At 53.6% G+C, this 17,928-nt stretch overlaps 1 protein-coding gene across 1 annotated transcript in view; it reads left to right on the top strand.

Moving 5' to 3' along the window:
• The first annotated feature begins 8,485 nt into the window (after positions 1–8,485).
• Positions 8,486–17,928, top strand: part of RPH3A (rabphilin 3A) — a 43,676-nt gene continuing 34,233 nt past the window's right edge. The window contains exon 1 of the mRNA XM_075039604.1: positions 8,486–8,560. The gene's annotated coding sequence lies outside the window, so the exon portion shown is untranslated. The remainder of the gene's footprint in view (positions 8,561–17,928) is intronic.

The raw sequence follows: 17,928 nt of genomic DNA, 5'->3' as shown, positions 1-17,928 counted from the left end.
TTTTCTCTCTCCCACCTCCGAGCAGGCCCAGCTGGGTGAGGGCATGGGGCAGCCGGTTCCAATCGTGGCATGAGAAGCGTGTCCTTGCTGCCGTGTCCCTCTCCCCATCCCGGCAGTGCAGGACCCGGGGAGCAGCTGGTTGAGCTCAGCTCCGTGCACAGCGGCTTGGCCGGCTGTAGCTGCTGGCTGGGTGATGGGGAAGGTCCATCCCACCCAGCGGAGCAGTCCCTGCTCCGACAGCTTCATCTCAAAGCACAGCCCTGCCCAAGGGATGCTCTAGCAGACAAGTGGCTGCTTGTTCTCTCCATCTCCCTGCTTTTAATCGGGGCAGTGTCCACCCCTGCCAGCCGGGAGCTCTGGCTCTCCCCCTTTGTGGGACACCGGGAAGAAGCGCAGGGGTTTCTTCCAGCTCATGGGGGGATTTCTCCCACCCCAGGTCCACCGTCTGCACTGGCAGGAGAGGAGCACCAGTGGCTGCCAAAGCCACTGGTGGGAGGGATTGCTGCGTCACCCCGTCTTGATTTACTACAGCCCTGTTCCCACTGCACTGAGGAGCAGATGGAGACATTCAGTCCTTCTGATTTTGGGGCTTTGCAGAATTCCACAAACATGCTGCTTTTTTTTTTTTGGGGGGGGGGGGTGTCTTAAATCCTTTTGAGCAGGGAAGATTCAATGAATTTTAAATAAGCTCTTGAAGCTGTGCATTAAAACCTAACGAGCCAGAATATCAATTATGCTGATGTAAATGAGGAGTAGCTCCAGGGAAGTAAGCGGTGGCTTTGGGTTGATGCTGGTGTCGAGAGATCAGGACCTGGCTGAGCAAGGGGGGCAGAATTAAATCTGTTTTCTTCTTCCACCCATCAGGGTCATGGCTGCGCAGAGGCAGCCTGAACAGTTAAACCCTGAAGGTGAAGAGAGTGAGGAGCTGGCCCTTCAGAGGAGACTTTAAAATCTAGGGTAGCTGGAGATGCAGGAGACGTCTCGTCTCCTGGTCTGGGGAAGACAAGGATATCCCACACCGAGCATTGTCCTGCTCCGGGGCACAGGCAGAGCCATCGTCTGCTCGGACCTTCATTGCTCAGTCTTTGCTGGCACCTTCATGCTCTCTAGCTTGTCTTGCTGCTTCGGCTTTGGACACCTCAGTCTGCGCCAGTCCCTCTAGCTAAGAGGAGTGGATCTGGCTGGTTCTCCGTCCTGCAGGCTAATGCACCAAAATCCTGATCTTTCCTGCAAAGTCCCCGTCTCCTCTGGCTCATCCCCATCAACTCTGATTAGAAAAAAGGAGCCACCAATTTTCCTTGCAAGAATCCTGCCTCTTGCCAACTCGATGGGGATTATTGATGTTATATTTGTCCTGGCCATTTAGGAATTGAAGAGCATTTAGCCCTTCTAAATTTCATCTTTACTATTTGCATTTGAGCTCGATTTTCTCTCTATTAAGTTTAATAGTGCTTGCTGTTTTCTTTCATGTAGCAATTAAACCCCCTAAATGCAAATGTAAGTGCAGTTTGGCCAAAAGCTACATCCAGCACCGTTGACTCCAGCGTTTGCAGGCTCTGCCCCAGGCACTGTAGCAGACCTCAGTTTTGGGGGTTACTAGTCACCGCTTTAATGAATTTTTGACAGTTCTTGAAAGGAAACCTCCTTCTTTTATAAGCCAGCTTTGATAGTGCAGAACTAAATCACTGGAAGAGATTGCATCTGGGTGGCTGATGAGTTTGTGTTTAACCTCTTGGCCTGGCTCAGCCAGCAGCAGGGAGGGCTGGGCTCTCCCAGCCTCGGTGCTGGGTCCAGTGGCAGCCCAGGGCTGCTGAACATCATGGGATGGTGCCAAGATCATCCCTGGTTCAGCTGTGCTTCTCGGTCCTCCTTCAGTGCTGGATCCCTCTTAGGGAACGGGAGTCATCACCTGGACATGAAGCCAATGCAAACTCCCTGTGGCCAGGGGAAGGAGTCACATCTCCAAAACCATCTTTGCTTTTTGCTGGTTTTATTTACGGTGCAGAGCATCTTTGTCATGAGAAGAGCCTTCGGGAACAGCTCTGGCACTTCACAGCAGCACCCACCCCAGGTGTCATCATGCTTTTGGCTTTCTGTGAGCATCCTTCAGAGCTGTCCTCTGGGGAGATGTCCTGGCACGGTCCTGCCACCCTCTCCAGGGGACTCCCAGGGATGGGGACCGCATGTATGAACACCTTAAAGCCTTTCTCCTCAGGATCTTGCTGCACCCTGGCTGGCTGTGGAGTCTGCTGTGACATGGGCTGCATCTCACCCTGTCCGTGGTGACATTTCTCCAAAAATCTGAATGCTGCAAGGAAGCCACCAAGACGCGTGGTGCGCATCCTACAGACCACTGTGGGAATGAGCAGAGAGATCAAATTCCACAGAGAAAGCCTGGAAGGAGGGGAGAAGATCTAAATAACTGGCATTAATCCCGAGGCTGACACATGACGTGCATCCGTGTTATAGAGGAACACACTGTATGCAGGGAGGAGATGGGAGCTTTTATCTTCTCCGTGTAAACCTTCTTCCTTTGCTTTCAAAGCATGCAAGAATTTTCCCTGGGTCCCCAATTTGGCGAGCACAGGGCTGGGTTTTGACTTCACAATGAGACTCTGAGGAGCCCAGAAAATCCTCTTTTTTAGTTGAAATCACTGCTTATTGGCATTAGGTGGATGGTAACTTTGCATCACCATTGTCTGCTCCTCGGCACGTGGGTTTGGAATGCTCTTGGGGAAGGATGGCCAAAATTTTTTGGCGATGAACTGGGCTCCAGGAAGAGAGCTGGGTCGTGGTGGTGATGAAAAGCATTGCTAGGAGTCCCCAGGATGCTGCTGGGACAGTGGGATGTGGGGTGAGCTAGAACTGCTTGCCGCAGCCTTGCTGGGTGCAAACAGTCTCCAGCTCCAGCTTCGCTCCTGCAAGCCAAACCGAGCAGGGATTAGCTGATACCTGACAACGGACAAAGCGTGTCCATCTGGGATTCACTGTGGTCTGGCAGGGCTGGGGTTGGTTAATTAAACCATCAGTGTCTGCAGCGCTGGTGTGGCATCTCTACAGGAATGGCCCCGGGATGCTTAACCCTCCTGAGGTCAGCCCCAGGCATCTGCTGAGCATCTTTCCTGAGCCTGCTTTCCCCAAAAACGCAGGCTCACGTGACAGCACTGCTGCCTTGTCCCCATCCTCCAGCACGACATGAACTGTTGAGCCACTTGATGAAGCATTAAAGGTTTCAAAGGTAATTAAGTTCTTACAAGTTGATGTGCTTAAACAGCCAGGCAGAGGAAAAAACACGTCTGCCGGAGAGCTGTTGAAGCAGGTGCTCAGCCTTTATTAGACATCAAAGAATCTACTCAGGACCCCACAGAAATGGCCTGTGGCAGGGGGGAGAGTCTGCAGTGCCATGTGGTCTCTGGGGGAACCCCAAGATTAGGAGACCTGGGGGGTCCTGACCCACAGGGAAGTGCTCCTGGACCTGTCGCATGGGGTCTGCACAGGGCAAACCCAGCTGGGAGGGGGAAAGAAAAGCAAAGCGTGTATTTAATCTATTTTGGGAGAAACTGAAGCCGACTGATGCTGTAAGGAGGGATGAATCAAGGCAGGAGAAGTGGGATGTGGGCGGGAGAGGGCTGGTGCGCATCTTGGGTGTTATAGAATTGCCATTTCCAAAACATCCCAAACTTTTGTATTCATTAATTTAGTGGCCGATGCTGCAGCAGATAAATCCAGGGCAGGTTTGTAAATGCTGCATTGCTGGCAGCCAAAACACAAATACAACCTGAACGGCTGCCAAACAGTAAAAAGCAGGGAAAAAAAGCTCTGTGTCAGGATTTACAGCCCTAGAAAAGAAAAGGCTACAGCAGCCTGCTCGGGTGGGCTGGGAAGGGGCTGGCCCAGCCCCAGACTTCCCTCCCTGGGGGCAGATATTGGGAGGACAGAAAGAAAAGCCATTTTCAGGCTATCCACAGCACTGCGGGGGGTCCTGGAAAGGGATTTGGGTGTTTCTCAGGGCTCTACGATGCTGTAGGCTGAGAGAAAGCCACATTTCAGCAAGTGGATGGGTGCAAAAATGTGTAAAAAATCTGTTTTTGGTTGCAGGTTTGGTGAGTCCTGTCCTGGCCGGAGCATCGCTGCCACTCGCCCGGCCGTGGGCATCCCGTTCAGCCATCGCCGCCGCTTCTGCCCAACTTGAAACACACTCAGAGCCCAATTTTTCTTGCAGTCAGGGCTGGTTGTGCTGCTCATCGCTCGAGGTGCCTGGCATGTCCTATGATAGGACTTTGGTTTTCAGCTGCTTGTCGCTTTTTTGCCAAAAATATCGAGGCTGAAATTGTAGAGTTCTTTCCAAGAATAAAGGGAAAGAGGAAGGCGAGCTCTTGCTTTGCAGGTCATTGCAAGCAGGCAGCAAGTCATCATCACCAGCCTCTGCCTTTCGTTCCCCTTCTGCAGAAATGGGAAAACGGCTTTGTGTTTAATTAATGCCGCCTATAGCAAAATAACACTGCTTGTCTGTGCCAACCTCCCTGCTCGCAGCTGTGTTGACACAGAAACATGGTATTGCTGCTGCAGTGGTTCTTTGCCCACAGTCATGCACTATTTCCTTTTTCCTTCCCTTTTTTTCCTTCCCTTTTTCCTTCCCTTTTTTCCTTCCCTTTCCCCCCTCTTTTTTCCTTCCTTTTTCTTTCCATTTTTTCCTTCCATTTTTTCCTTCCATTTTTTCCTTCCATTTTTTCCTTCCATTTTTTCCTTCCATTTTTTCCTTCCTTTTCCCTTCCTTTTTCCATCTTTCTTTTCTTCTTTTTTCCTTTTTTCCCCTTCTTTTTTTCCTTTTTTCTTTCCTTCCATTTTTTCCTAGCAGGTAGGTTTTACATTCCTTGAGCGGCTGCTGCCTGTTTGGAGCAGGGATCTACCTGGTGCCTCCCATCCATCTCCAACAGCTCAGATGACCCCATGAGTATCTCATGCCTGAGTCAACATCCAAGGATGGGCTGGGGAGGACCTTTCCCCAGCCAGCAGCAGGACAGAATTTCTCCACCTGCCCCATGGGGAAAGCTCCCCTGGCATATTTCATACTGGGCTCCAGAAGTCAGAGAAACCGAAGGACATGAAGAAATTCAGAAAAAAGCAGAGGACCATGCAGGACCTGGTTGACTTCCAGTCCTGGGCATGTGTCGTCTTCTGCCAGCTTGGATTCGTGCCTTGACCTGTTGGGATGGATAAGGAGGTGTTTTGTCCCACGGCGCAAGACTCAACGCTGGCCGGTTGGTGTTCTGTGTGTCTAATTTATTTCACTGCAAAGGCACATAATGATGCAGATAAAAGTTATTGATCTGGCGGCGCTGGCAGCGGCCGCTGAGCGCAGCCGTGCCACTCAGTCCTGCCTGTCCCCGGTGCCACCCCAGGGTGCTGGGACACGGTGATAGGAAGTGGCACAGGGTGCTGGGGCCCCGCTGAGCCCGCAGGAGAGGACAAGGAAAAGCCATGCTGCCAAAGCAAAGGTTGAATTCATCAAGACACCCAGATCTGATCCTCTGAACTGCAAATCATGGTCAGGTTTTGCATGGAAATTCAGGTGAGGTTTTGCAAGTACGTTTGCGGGTGCAGTCCCATGGACTCAGGCTGCAGTGGGGGGTGTCCGGGGGCATAAGCTCATCCTGGGTTATTTTAAGGTCTATTTTCCTGCTCTCTTAAAAGGAGGCAGCTCTGGGACAGGCTGGTTCTGTTCATGTGTGGTCTCTGCCCAAGGGATGCTGGCTGGAGCTGTGAGCCCGGCGGCACTGTGGCACGTGCCACGGTGATGCGGTTACGGTCACCGTTCCTACCCTCACTTGGACCTCGGGGGCAGCCAGGCACGGGCGCAGGACCTGGCACCGGGGATGCTTTTGCCAAAGCTCTGAGGCTCTGGGGAATGTGTGTGTCCCCAACTGGGTCACCTCCCGCCCACGGCCAGGGATATGCTGGAGGCAGAGCAGGACGTGGCGAGAGATTTAGGCCACTCATCAGGATGCACCGTCCACCGTGTGTCGAAGCTGTGGCTGAGCTGTCCCTGAGATGTCATTGGGACACCAGGGCTGCGGCACGGCCACCGATTTACCACTTTTGGCTGAAAACAGATTAAGGAGGATACGTAACTCCCTTTGCTTCCTAAGCGGGGAAGAGGCCGCCCAGCTCTTGCTCCGGTGATTGCAGGCAAGAGGTGGCCGCATCCAGCCATAACCAGGAATCCCGCTCTTCCTTCTGCAAATGCTTTCAGACCGGCTGCGGGGACAAGCAGAGAGGAGGGGGCTGCAGGGCAGCAGGACGTGGCCAGCAGTGGCTGTGCAGACCACAGTCATGTGGACGAGGAGCTCAGGAAATAATTAATAGCAGAGTCCGTTCCATGGATGCAGGTGTGTCTGAGCAGTCTTGGAAATCAGGTCACTTTAATCTGTTCCTGAAAGAAAAAATAGATTTAACAAATGTTTCTGAGATTAGTAGCTGTGAGGGCACTCGGAGCAGTCAGAGGCAGCTCCCGGCTGGCACCCAAGGGAGCTGAAGCTGCAGATGTAGACAGGCCGTATTTCGGGTGGGCTTTGCAGGAGAATGGGACAAATGACAGAGCATGTTGCAATATGCACATTTGCCTCTGTTAATTTAGTGAGGGGCTGGTCCTGACTGTCACTTCTCCAGTGGCGGTGTGGGGAGTTACCTCAGAAGACCCTCCTGGCCCTGGCGATGCTTCTGGGGGTAGTCTGGGCATGGGGACTGGGGCCAGCCAGCCCCACAGCTGCGTCCAGCTCCCCTGCCCCAGTTCCTGAGCTCTCGGCAGTGCTGGCATTCCTGACCAGTGGAGATGCCTTCTCCATCCTGCTCCGTGCAAGCCTGGATGGTATCTTGCTGTGCTCAAGGCTGACTTTCTGTAAGGAGAAAATAATCAGGATGGAGGTAGTTTTTCTTGCAATAAGCCCAATCCATGCCATCCTTTCACTGGTGCCAACCTTTTGTGTGTCGGCACCGAGGTTCTCGCTGGAAGTACTGCATGCTAAACCCCAGGCAGCTGCTCCTCACAGCTGAATTTCTTCCTTCCTGCCCTATCTCCCACTTCTCATGCAGGGATGCAGAGATGGGTCAGCTTCTTACCTGGAAGCACTGACTCATGAATGTCCACTGACGTCCGTGGATGTGCGGAGATTTATAGCCGCAGGGCTCTGGGCTGTCATTCCTAATCCGTCAGCCAGCGCGGTGCTGGCGCTAACAGGGTGCGTCCTCCCAGCTCCAGGGACCTTGTGCTGCCTCTGGCCAAATCTCCGTGGCTGGGTGTGGGCTGTAGCTATTGCCAAGTCACTTGCTCTTCTTTAGTTATCTCTTGGTCCAAATAGAATGTATTTATTTTATCTTAAAATTTCCCAATGCAATAGTTTGAGGGGAGCACCCGTCTCTGACTTTGGCTGCGTCTGCTGAAGAAAGTTCGAATACACCCAAACACCCAGATCTGATCCTCTGGGAAAGAACTGCAAATTGTGGTCAGGTTTTGCATGGAAATTCAGGTCAGGCTTTGCAGGTGCATTTGTGGGCCCATTGGAGCGTAGGGTGGAAAGGTGCTGCCCGTGACCCTGAGGCCAATGGCCAGCCCAGCACCAGTGGCATCATACTGGAGCATCCTTTGGGGACTGGGATCGAATGAGATATGTCAAACCAAGCACTGAGCTCAAGCTGTCTGCGTCCTGCCTTAACCCTTTTGCCTGCAATCGTCTCCACTGCTGGAGAGCCAGGAAAATCTGCGTTTGCAGCATTATAGCAGGAGCAGCCACTCGGTTGAGGAGATGCTGCCCAGAGTCAGGGCAAAGCCTGGAAATCCCCACATGGGAGGTGGTTCTCGGGCAGCAATGCAAAAATTAATCACTTGCTGTTATGTCCAGGAGCGATGTTGACCGTGTGTGTCTGTCCATCAGGCGAACGCCCAGCAATACATTTTATGATGTGGCTTCTATGCTGCGCACCTTTCTTGGGTCACAAGTCCAGTCACAGCATTTTATCTTCAGCAGGAAACCTCAGAGCTATAGATCTCCACTAACTGACTGCAATTTGCCCAGCGATGGGTAACTTGTATTTATTGGTCTGATCTGGGTGACTTTCTCTGACCTTCTGCACGTTTCTCCTGGAAGAAGAATCGTACAAGTACCCTCCTGTGAGGATGCTCAGGTTGGACCTGTTTTTTTTCACTAGGGGCCTCTTTATCCAGGTTAACGGAATTGAGCATGAATACACGTTAACTACTAAGGAGCGTTTCTCAGCCTGCTGTTTTCTCCAAGTGTTTGTGTATTCAAGAATATCAAAGCACGCAGAGGCTGTTTTTCCTTTAAGCAGCAGCAATGAGACTCCACAGCACTAAAGATCAAAGCACCTAGCTCTGGCATATCTCAAAAACTCTCCTCTCCCTTCCATGCAGATGAGATGCAGGTGTTGGCGAGAATATTCAAGCAACGATATTCCAGGTTTAACCCTTCCCAGGTGCTGGGAGATTTGCAGAGGCTCCAGCTTGCTCCGAGGCTGGCTGCGAGGAGCTGCTTGTCCTCGCTGGGTGAGTGGAGCATCTCAGCAGGCTGCTCTTAGCACGGTTTGCTGTCTGGCTTGTGCATGGGATGAGGGATATCTCCTGGGTTTCTTCCCCAAGCAAGGCATGCTGGTAGCAAGGGCAGCTGTAAATACACCATCCGCATGTCCTGGGAGTTCTAACCAGCCAGTTTTCAGCTCTGGAGTTAAAGCCGTAAGCTACCGGCCAAGAAACCTTTCCATTTGCAGCCTCATCTCCCAGTCGCGTGAGAAACTCAGCTGCTGCTGCTTTAATTTTTCAAAGCAAATCGTTACCCTCAAGGCAGTGGCCTGAGCAGCAATCGATATCCTGCAGGTTTTGCTGGGAAATAAAACAAGCTGGAAATCAGCCCTTTGTATAAGACGGTTGCTGGTGGCTTTGGGCTGAGTGTGGCCCGTGGGCGTGAGGGGATGCTGAGCTGGTGCTCCCCGGGGACCCAAATCGCAGCCCCTGCACCCTCCGCCTCCCCTGGGGCTGCCTGTCAGGGCTGGGATTTGCCCCTGGGATCGGCCCCAGCAAATCATTCCATGCAGGGAAGACTCAACAGCCAAATCCCTTTGCAGCGGTGTCTCGCTCACACTGTCATTTGGGTAGGACTTGACGACAGTATTGATTTCTAAGCTTGTTAAACAAGCTGCATGTGCTGGAAAAAGTCCCCTCTTGCTCAGTCCCCACGTGAGTATAATGTGTGCTGATTTAACCTCTTGATCACCATATGAAGAATAGAGATTTTGGGGCGATCAGACTCGTCAAGACTTTTGCTGTGGATTCATGTGGAAAAGGGAGCATGTATGGCACGGAGACGGGTCCCCACAAAAACCTGCTGTCCTACAGCCCTGCACAGCCACGTCCCCAGTGCCAGCGCTGGGAAGGGACCTCAGCCCCCGGACACAGCGGGTCCGGTGGGGCAGGGGCTGATGCTCAGTCCTGGAGCATTACAGGAATGTCTCCCTGAGGCTCCTTGTGGGTTTTAAATATTATTGGTTTCCTTTCTTATAAGAGGGAACCTTCTGCCTGGGTTGACTTCTTGAATCAAGGGGCAGAGCAGCATACCCAGGGTGCATGAAAAGGATCCCACTAAAAATCAGAGAAAGGAGAAATAATAACAAATGAACGCAAAAGGGTAAGACCCATCGTGCCCTGCCAGGGAGTCCTTGGACAGGATAATGACCAGTGTTCATGGTCACTGCTCCTTGAAAAGACTAAGAAATTATTCTGTCGCTCTGGCTCACGGGCATCCATGGTGTCTCCGGTGTCTCAGTGAGAAGTGCCGTGGTGACCGAGCGCTGCCATCCCTGCCACCTGAGCAGCCTTTCTACTTCCATCCTGCGGGTCTGTGTGCGATTCCTGGGCTGGGGAGGGATGGGGGAGCCGCCAGCTGAAATCTGCCTGCGTGTTTTGGCAGAATGGGAAGATATTCTGGGAGTCGGGTTGGGGAGCGAGCAGACACCTGCGTGCTGCTGCTTGCTGCTGGGCTGGGCTTTTCTCTCCCGGTGTAAAATTTCCATTTGGAAGCTGCTGGAGAGTGAGATAAGAGCGGGGTGATGCTTCTCTGCTTCAAAGCGGAGCAGCCCACCTCTCTACGGGAGAGTGTTTCCAGGTTTCTGTGCCTGGCTGGGAATGTGGCCGCCTGCCTGGATGTCGCTATTCGCTGTGAGTTAATGATTGCAGATTGAACAAAAATCGCTGCTGGAGGCTGCACCTCCCAGGCTGAGCTGGGGTTTGGTGTCCGTTATCTCTTTGTATAAAATCTGGTGCGGGGCCGTTATCCTCGGTCACCAGCTGGAGGTAAGACCCAGTGCCGCTGAGCTGGGCCAGGCACCGGGTCCCTGTTGGTCCCTGTTCAGGCTTCCCGACCCATGCACGGGCACATCTTGCTGCACCCACCCCAAATGCCCTTGGAGTTGCTTATTTTGGGGGTGCAGCATTGCCTCCCCCAGCCTGCCCCGTGCATTGCTGCGGGTGCCCGAAGGAGCGAGTACGGGGCACGCACAGACCCCCGGGTTTGCAGCCACCCTCTCGCACCTCTTCCCCTTCGGCTGGCGGCTGCGACAGCCCAGGCATCTCAGCCTACGGCCGTGGGAAATGGGAAGTGGAGAGACTCTATTTTAATACGCCGCTGTGGGTTGGTGACCTAGAAAAGCAGCTCGGAGAGCAAGAGTGTGAAGTCCAACCTCCCCCGCTGCAAGCGTGGCTGCTGTGCCGCTGAGCACAGGGTGACCTATATAAAGCGATGGAAAAGGTGTCGGGGGGTACTTGTCCCCCAGCCCCGGGGCTGCAGCTCGGGACCCTTCTGTGGGCACCCCGAGCACCATTGCCCTGGGCTTCAGAGGGGATGAGAGATGGATAAATGAATAAAACCCCTAGTTTGGCAAGGATGCGGCATAGCCAGGCATGCAGGGATGCAGCAGGTGGGATGCAGGCAGGTCCCTCCGACTGCCGTGGGATGGAGTGGGTCCGTCCCAGCGCTGGAGGGTGTTATCAGCAGTGACAACTGTTGTTATCGAATATATATTGGCAGTGGTGTAGTACAGCTGAAGCTCCGCGTTCATGGTTGGAAGGGGAGATAAAGCTCCTTCCTGCCCTCTTTTTAATGTGCCCTATTGGAAATAATTTAAATAATTTAAAGCTTACAGGCACATGCTCTTTGCAGTCTCTAAAATGAAATGAAGCCCAGTCATTTTCAGTCCAAACCAGTAAGTTTCTGAAACGCTGTATTCAGCTGAGTGGAAGACATGCCAATTAATTAAATCAGTAAATAAGTTACACTAATCCCATTAACAAAAGAGGAGCTGGAGATTAAATCTTTTATGGCACTTACTGAAAAATTCATGCAGGCAGTCTTTTAGGAAATATATTCTTTCCCTCACCTCTCCAAGGATAATAGTGCAGTTATATAGGACAGAATGTTATCAGAAATGAAAAATGAATGTAAAACTAGCACATATCATATTAAAAGAGTGTAATGAGCTGCCTACAAGATTGAGCTAGGCCTGCTGAGCTTGGGGCTGTGCATCGCTGCTGGGACCATGGGCTGAGCCCCCAGGCTGGGCTGTGGGTCTGTGTCCTGCCCGTGCCACCGCGGGGGCTGCAGGAAGGGGAGATGAGGGTGCTGGCAAGGGATTTGGGGTCTCTGTGGGTTTCCTTGGGACTTGGTGGTTCCGGGGTGAGGTGGTAAGTGGGCTGGGGAGGGGGATTTTTCTCCTGGGGTTGCCAGCACGTGGGATAGGTGGGCTGCTAAAGTCCCCTCGCTGCAGACGCTTTCCTGTGTCCCCGGTAGGGATGGGGCCGGTGAGGGCTGACATGCTGTGGAGATGCGCAGGGGATGGTAAAGGGCATGCCAGCATCCGCACAAGGTGCTTTTCCTCCTCTGTTTCTCCAGCCACTGCTTCTGCAGAAGATGAGAATCCCTTGTTACCAGTTCTCAGTGCAGCTGGGTGTCCCTGTGACACCCTGGCATCCAAATCAAGTGGCAAGGGGGAAAACTTGCTTTCCTTTCCCTTTTAATTTTTATTTTTTATTTATTTTTATTATGGCACTTTAATCAAGGGGAAGAGCATCCCCAGGGGCTTGGCAGACCCAAAAGCTCTGCTTTCTCAGGCTGCCCCAGACCAGCTTTTGGGAGCCCTAAAACACATCCTCTCCTCCCCAGCAGAGACTTGGTGGGAGCATGACCCATGGAGGTGTCATCACTGTGGCACAATGATCCCCTCGTGAGGGATTTGGTGCTCCTGGAGCTGCCTGAAGGTTTTATAACGTTGTCACGATGTGTTGATGGTGTTAGGGGTGGCGATGCCCTTCCCTGGGTCTGCGGCATGTGGCTGTAACAACCATCACATGTCTGCATGGAAAGCTGCTGAGAACCGGGATGGACCCATGGCTGCATGGGGAGAGGGGCTTGGCTGTGGCACACACTGTTCTTTGAAAGCTGAGCCTGCACCTCCCGGATGCCTTGACCTGCTGTTATGGTTGTTTTTTGTGTTTATGTATTTAGCGTAAACATCCCACCCAGTGCTGAGTTTAATGAGAAGAGAAGCTGCCCCACGCTTTGTTTGGTGGGATTTTATCTCCTCTGGCTTGTGCCTTGCTCGTTATTTTCTGAGCCAGCAGGAGCTTGGGCTGGGGGGGGACAAGGTGTTAATTAAATAGTGTGGATCCGGCTGCATACTGTGGAGGTCCCGAGGGAGAATCTGATGGCTGGTTTTCTCCTGCTCTGGCCTAAGTCTTGGCTTGGCATTTTGTCCTCTTGAAAAAGTAGGTGCAAACTCTCTGGTCTGCAAAGTGCTGGGCACAACTGCCCCGGTTTTGCTGCCAGGGTCTGTCCTGCTGCTCAGAGAGCTCGAGCTGGTGCCCATCACCCCCTTCTCCATCCTCCTCTCCCTCTTTTCTCCTCCACCTCTTTCTCCAAAACATAATTTACCAGTGAGGAGCTGCGCCGGGCAGCTGGTTGTGGATTTCAGGTGTCGGGCAGTGGGTCCTTTCCCATCTCTCTTGCATGTCAAATAATGAAGTCAGCACTAAAGCACTTGGGTTGAGTGCAGCGGAGAGCACGTGCTAAGGTGGTTGGCGGTGAGTTACGATGCAGCCGGCACGTGTTTCTTGCTGTCATGTCCCAGGGAGCTCCTGGGGGCATCCTTTGGGATCTGCGGCCAGGCAGGCTTGCGGGGGGAGTAGTTCAGCTTTTAGTGATTTACAGAAGCGAAAAATGCTCTCTTGGGCACCCGAGCTGCCATCAATCATTTTAATTTAACTCATGCAACCGTGCTTGGAGCTGTGGCTGTGAGGGGAGGGCTTGACGTGCTCCTGGTTTATTTTTCCTGGTATTAGAGTCAGCAACAGCAGCTGTTACTCAGCCCTGAGCTTTCGTGTGCTTGAGCTCTGAGAGTTTATAGATTTCCACTGGAATGCTTTTAATCCCAATTAAAAACATTGAAGAAAAATTGTTTTATAAAGCTCATATTCCTTTTTCCATGGTACTGCCCAACTCTGCAGATACCAGAGGGATAACCCCAGTGCTGGCTCATCGCTGCCTATCTTCTGTCCAGCACTTCAATTAGGTGCAACTAATTGGGCTATAAAACAAGGGGAGAGGTTTCCTCCCAGAGCATCCGAGCAGTGGTGCAAGGGTGGCAACAGCTGAGTCAGCAGTATGGCACGTGCAGTGCTTTTGATGCTTTAATTTGCCTGTGTGGCGTGTTTTCAGTGCACTGCCATCAGGCTGTGCTTGTGTGGCCACGCTGCCCTGGGGGAAAGCGATCCGTCCCCAGCTCCATCCCTGGCTCCATCCCTGGCACCGGCTGCAGCCAAGGACAGGAGACAGCTGAGGTGAAGCCTCTCCACCACCTCCAGGTCTGGTTCTGGTGCTGATTTGACGCCTGGAGCTGTCTGTAGCCATGAACTTGGTTTTATTCCTCAATTATTCCCATTGAAATCAGTGGGGTTGCCGATGGTAATAAACCCAAGACTGTAGGTAGTGCAGGATGGAGGCTCGCTCGATGCAGCGGTGCCCTGGATGCATCCAGCCTGAGCTTCTCTGACCTTGAGCAGGGAAATGCTGCGCTGCCCTAACAACCTCTGGGATTTTTGCCTCTGCACTTGAACTTGAGCGTGTGGGCAGGAGCCGCTGGTGCACGGTGCTGTGGCCGAGCACTGCGGCCAGGCTCCATCCGAGCCTCTGGGCAGGATGGCTCTGGGATTGAACCGAGCATTTTGCTGCGTGCTGAGTTGGATCACAAGGGGAAATGTAACAAATCCTTGAGAATTAGAGGGCTGGCAAATGTAAAAATAAACCTGAGAGGAAATAAATAAATAAAACTCCTGTGCTTTGATCTGCTGCAGATGTCAGACTGCCAAAATGTATTTATAATTCAACAAAAATCAAACTGCCTCTTTTATTTTAGAAGATGGGGTAAAAAAGGGGAGTGAGTGCCAGGTATTCAGAACAGAGAATTGCAGGTATTGCTTTTTTCCTTTCTGGAAAGCAAGTTTTAGATCTGATTTTCAAATTTCTGCACATGCTGCTTCTTTTTGTGAATCTCCAAGGAAGGTGTCAAGACATATCAGCTTGAAAGTACTGTGCTCATCTCTCCAACTACTTTGCATAAGTGAGGCATTCTTTCACTAAATAAAAATATATAGTTGAGCCTGGAAGAGAAGAAGATGTCCATCAAGCATCTAGATGAATGTCAATCAACATTCAACCTTGAGTGGTGGAATACTTACCTTGCTGAAGGCAGGAACACACTCCATCCTTCAAGGATTTCTGTCTCTTCAGGGATTTCTTTTTAAATCAGAAAAAAAGAGTAGGATTTTCATGAAAGACTTACTTGCAACTGGTTAAAAATCTTTTATATAAAGAAATCCAGCTACAGGAATGAGAAACTTTCCTTCCCCCCTGACTCGGGCATCACATCCTTGGCTATGGCTGAGTGTTGCTCAAAGCCTGTTGGTCTCCTCCTGCTCGCAGAGGCAGCCCAGAGCCATGTCTTGCCCCCTGGGCTTCATCTCGCAGCATCCTTTTTTCAAACTTTTTAATTAACTTTCTCTCCTTGGCCGCTCCTGCCAAGGTGTCAGGCCAGCTCTGATTTCCGTCCCTTCCATCCACCTCACTTCACCTGGTGAGAGATGATGCAGGAGCAACCGGTAGGAGAACTTCTGGAAAGTCACGAAAGCCCGAGGGTGCTGTGGTTTCCCACTGGAATATCGAGAGTGGGTAAAACGGGGCTGCTGGACCTGAGGAACTTGGCATGAAAGCACGTTGGTGAGCTGGGCTCCATCCCAGCCTGGCTCTAGCTCGCTCCCGGCTGTGAGCCGAGTACCCCACCCTCCACACAGTCCCTGCCGCAGGGGAAGGGAGGTCGGAGATGTCCGGCCAGGCGGTGGGTTCAGGCTCCTGCCCCTTTCAGTTTATGAAGCCATGGGTTCCTCAGCTCAAGAACGGGGTTCCCCCTGTGCTCTAAATCACCTGCTTTCCCAATTCCCTGCAGTAACTGTCCCTGAGAGACCTGTGCTGAGCTGTGCTAAAGTCACCGTAGAGTTTGGCCGGAGGCAGCATGTTCCCCGCTTGTGCACGGGCCTCAGGTTGGTCTTGAGGCTTAATCTGGGCAAGAGCTAGCAGGCTGTGGGAACCCCTGTGCTGCTGAAACCCGGGTGCAGGGCGCTGAAACCCCAGCGATGGGGAGCCCGGATGGGCAGGCAGCTCCCACAGCTTTTGCCTGATGCTGCAGGCGCTGCGTGGGGGAAGCGCCTGCCCCACTTTGGCCCCCCAAGCCGAAGGTGGGGAGATACTGGTGCAGGCACCTGGGGGGGGGGGGGGGGCTGCGGGCAGGGCTGGGGGAGATGTCCAAAGCCCGGTATCACCCGGGTGATGTGTGTGTGTGTACAAAAACCTCCTGTGTCCCCCAGGGCTGGGATGGGAGAGGGTTTGGGGAGGAGGAAGCATGGGAGAGGGGAAGGGATGGGACAGGGGAGAGGATGGGCAGAGAGGGAGCGCCGCCGCCTCTAACCGCCCCCCTCCCCGAAGCTCGCTGCGGGAGCCTGGGGGGGACCCTCCCCGCTTTGCAAAGGGGCTGCGCCCCGGGGCGGGGGCGGCTCCCCGGGGCGGGCAAGGGAGCGGGGCCGGTCCCGGCCGTGTCCCCTCCCCGCGCCGCCCCCGCACCGCTCCGCAGTGCTGCCGGCGGAGCCGCGCTGCGCCGAGCCCAGCCCAGTCCAGCCCAGCCTAGTCCGGGGGGAGAGGCCGGCGGTGCCGCGGCCCCCGGCCCGGCGGGACCCCGGCCCAGGTAAGGGGGGGGGTGTCGGGGTCTCCCACGGGGCCGGAGCCGGGCGTGGGAGCGGGGAGAGAGGCAGCCGGGGGGTGGGGGGTGGTGGTGGGGGTGTCTCGTCGCTCGTCTCCCCCGGGCTGGAGCCCCGGGGTGGGCAGGGGGGGAGCGGGGGCTGCGCTGGGGGTCCCCGCTCCGGGTGGGCAAGGGTCGGGGCGGAGATCCGGGGATGCTCGGCTCAGCCAAAGGTAATTCCCCTGCTCGCCTTCCTGCGGGGAGAAGCCGGCCGGGGAAAGTTGCAGCGTCCCGGAGCTGTGCGGGTGGTGGGTGACCTCCCCACGGCCGCGTGTCCCGTGGGAAGCCGGTGGCAGTGGCCGGAGTTGGCACCCGGCTCGGGTGTGGAGCTGGCATCGCCCCATCGGCGCGTTGTGGTGGGTGGAAGGTTGCGCTGGTCGTTGCTTTTGGACTTTGCCGTGTACGGGCAACTTCGGAGCGTGTTGGGCATTTGGGGGGGGGGGTTTAAACCCCTGAAATTGGCTCTTGACCCTTTTCCCAGAGTGTGAACAGGGGGAGCTGCGATAGCAGCGGGAGCTGAGCCCCTTCCCTGGGCATCTGGCAGCGGCGGGATGCAGAGACCGTCCTGGCCCCGGAGCGGAGAGCGTGCTGTGAGGGGGCTTTGGGTTTTCTGCTCCCTGTTAGGGCTCTGAAAGGGCATCGCTGCCCAGCTCGGGGGCTTGAGCAGGTGCCTCCTCCGCTCCTTTCCCAGGACAGGCTAAAGTGTTGCAAATGGCATTTAAAGCTATTCAGAGTCATAGCCTGAAACCTCCTGGAAGCAAAACCAACCACCTCGGAAAATAGGCTGAGGCTGCTAATGCTGCTGTTCCCAGGGACATTGTTTCAGAGAGGGGACCTGACACCTTGCTGGTGTCTTTCTATTAATTCTGATTTTGGGTATAAACTGGAGCAGCAATTCGTCTTTGAGTGATTAACACTTCATCTCGCTGCTAAAAAGGTTTAAGCAAGGCGGCTGCCCTGAACGTGGCTCTGCTTTGGGCTCAGTCCATGCTACACGGCTCCTGGGATCTAAAAAGTGTGTGTGGATCAGCCTGATACTTCCCCCTTCTCAGGAGGCTGCAATAAAAAAAAGATAATACAGGGCTTCAAAACGTGGACAGTTGGCTCCAGGGATGCAAAGATGATAACAGTTGAACCATTTGCTTTGATTACTGGTATCAAAAGCCCAGGCTGCAGCTTAGCCTGAAAATAAATATTGTTAATGTTGTGATACTGGGCTTTATTTGATGATGCATCATTCGTGTGGTAGGGATTTAGTGAGCTGCTCGCTTTTGCTGTAGGGGCTGACTCAGGAGATCTGCATTCAAGCCTTCCGTGGGGATCAGCCTGGGGTCCGTGGAGCCGTGGGTCTGAGCCCTGCATGCTGAACTGGGGATTGCCCTAGAATCCTGTGGACACTTTGCTGGGCATCCCCCTGGAGAGTTGCGTTGGGTGGGCGATGCTCGACCGCAAGAGCCCTGCAGCCGAGCGGGCGCCAGCCGCCTCTGGCAGAGCTGTGCTGTATCCAGGCGATGCGGTGGGAGC

This window comes from Buteo buteo, chromosome 11 (genome assembly GCF_964188355.1).
Source record: "Buteo buteo chromosome 11, bButBut1.hap1.1, whole genome shotgun sequence".
Lineage (NCBI taxonomy): Eukaryota > Metazoa > Chordata > Aves > Accipitriformes > Accipitridae > Buteo > Buteo buteo.
Note: the sequence above shows the minus strand (reverse complement) of the source record. Positions and strands in the feature narration are given on the sequence as shown.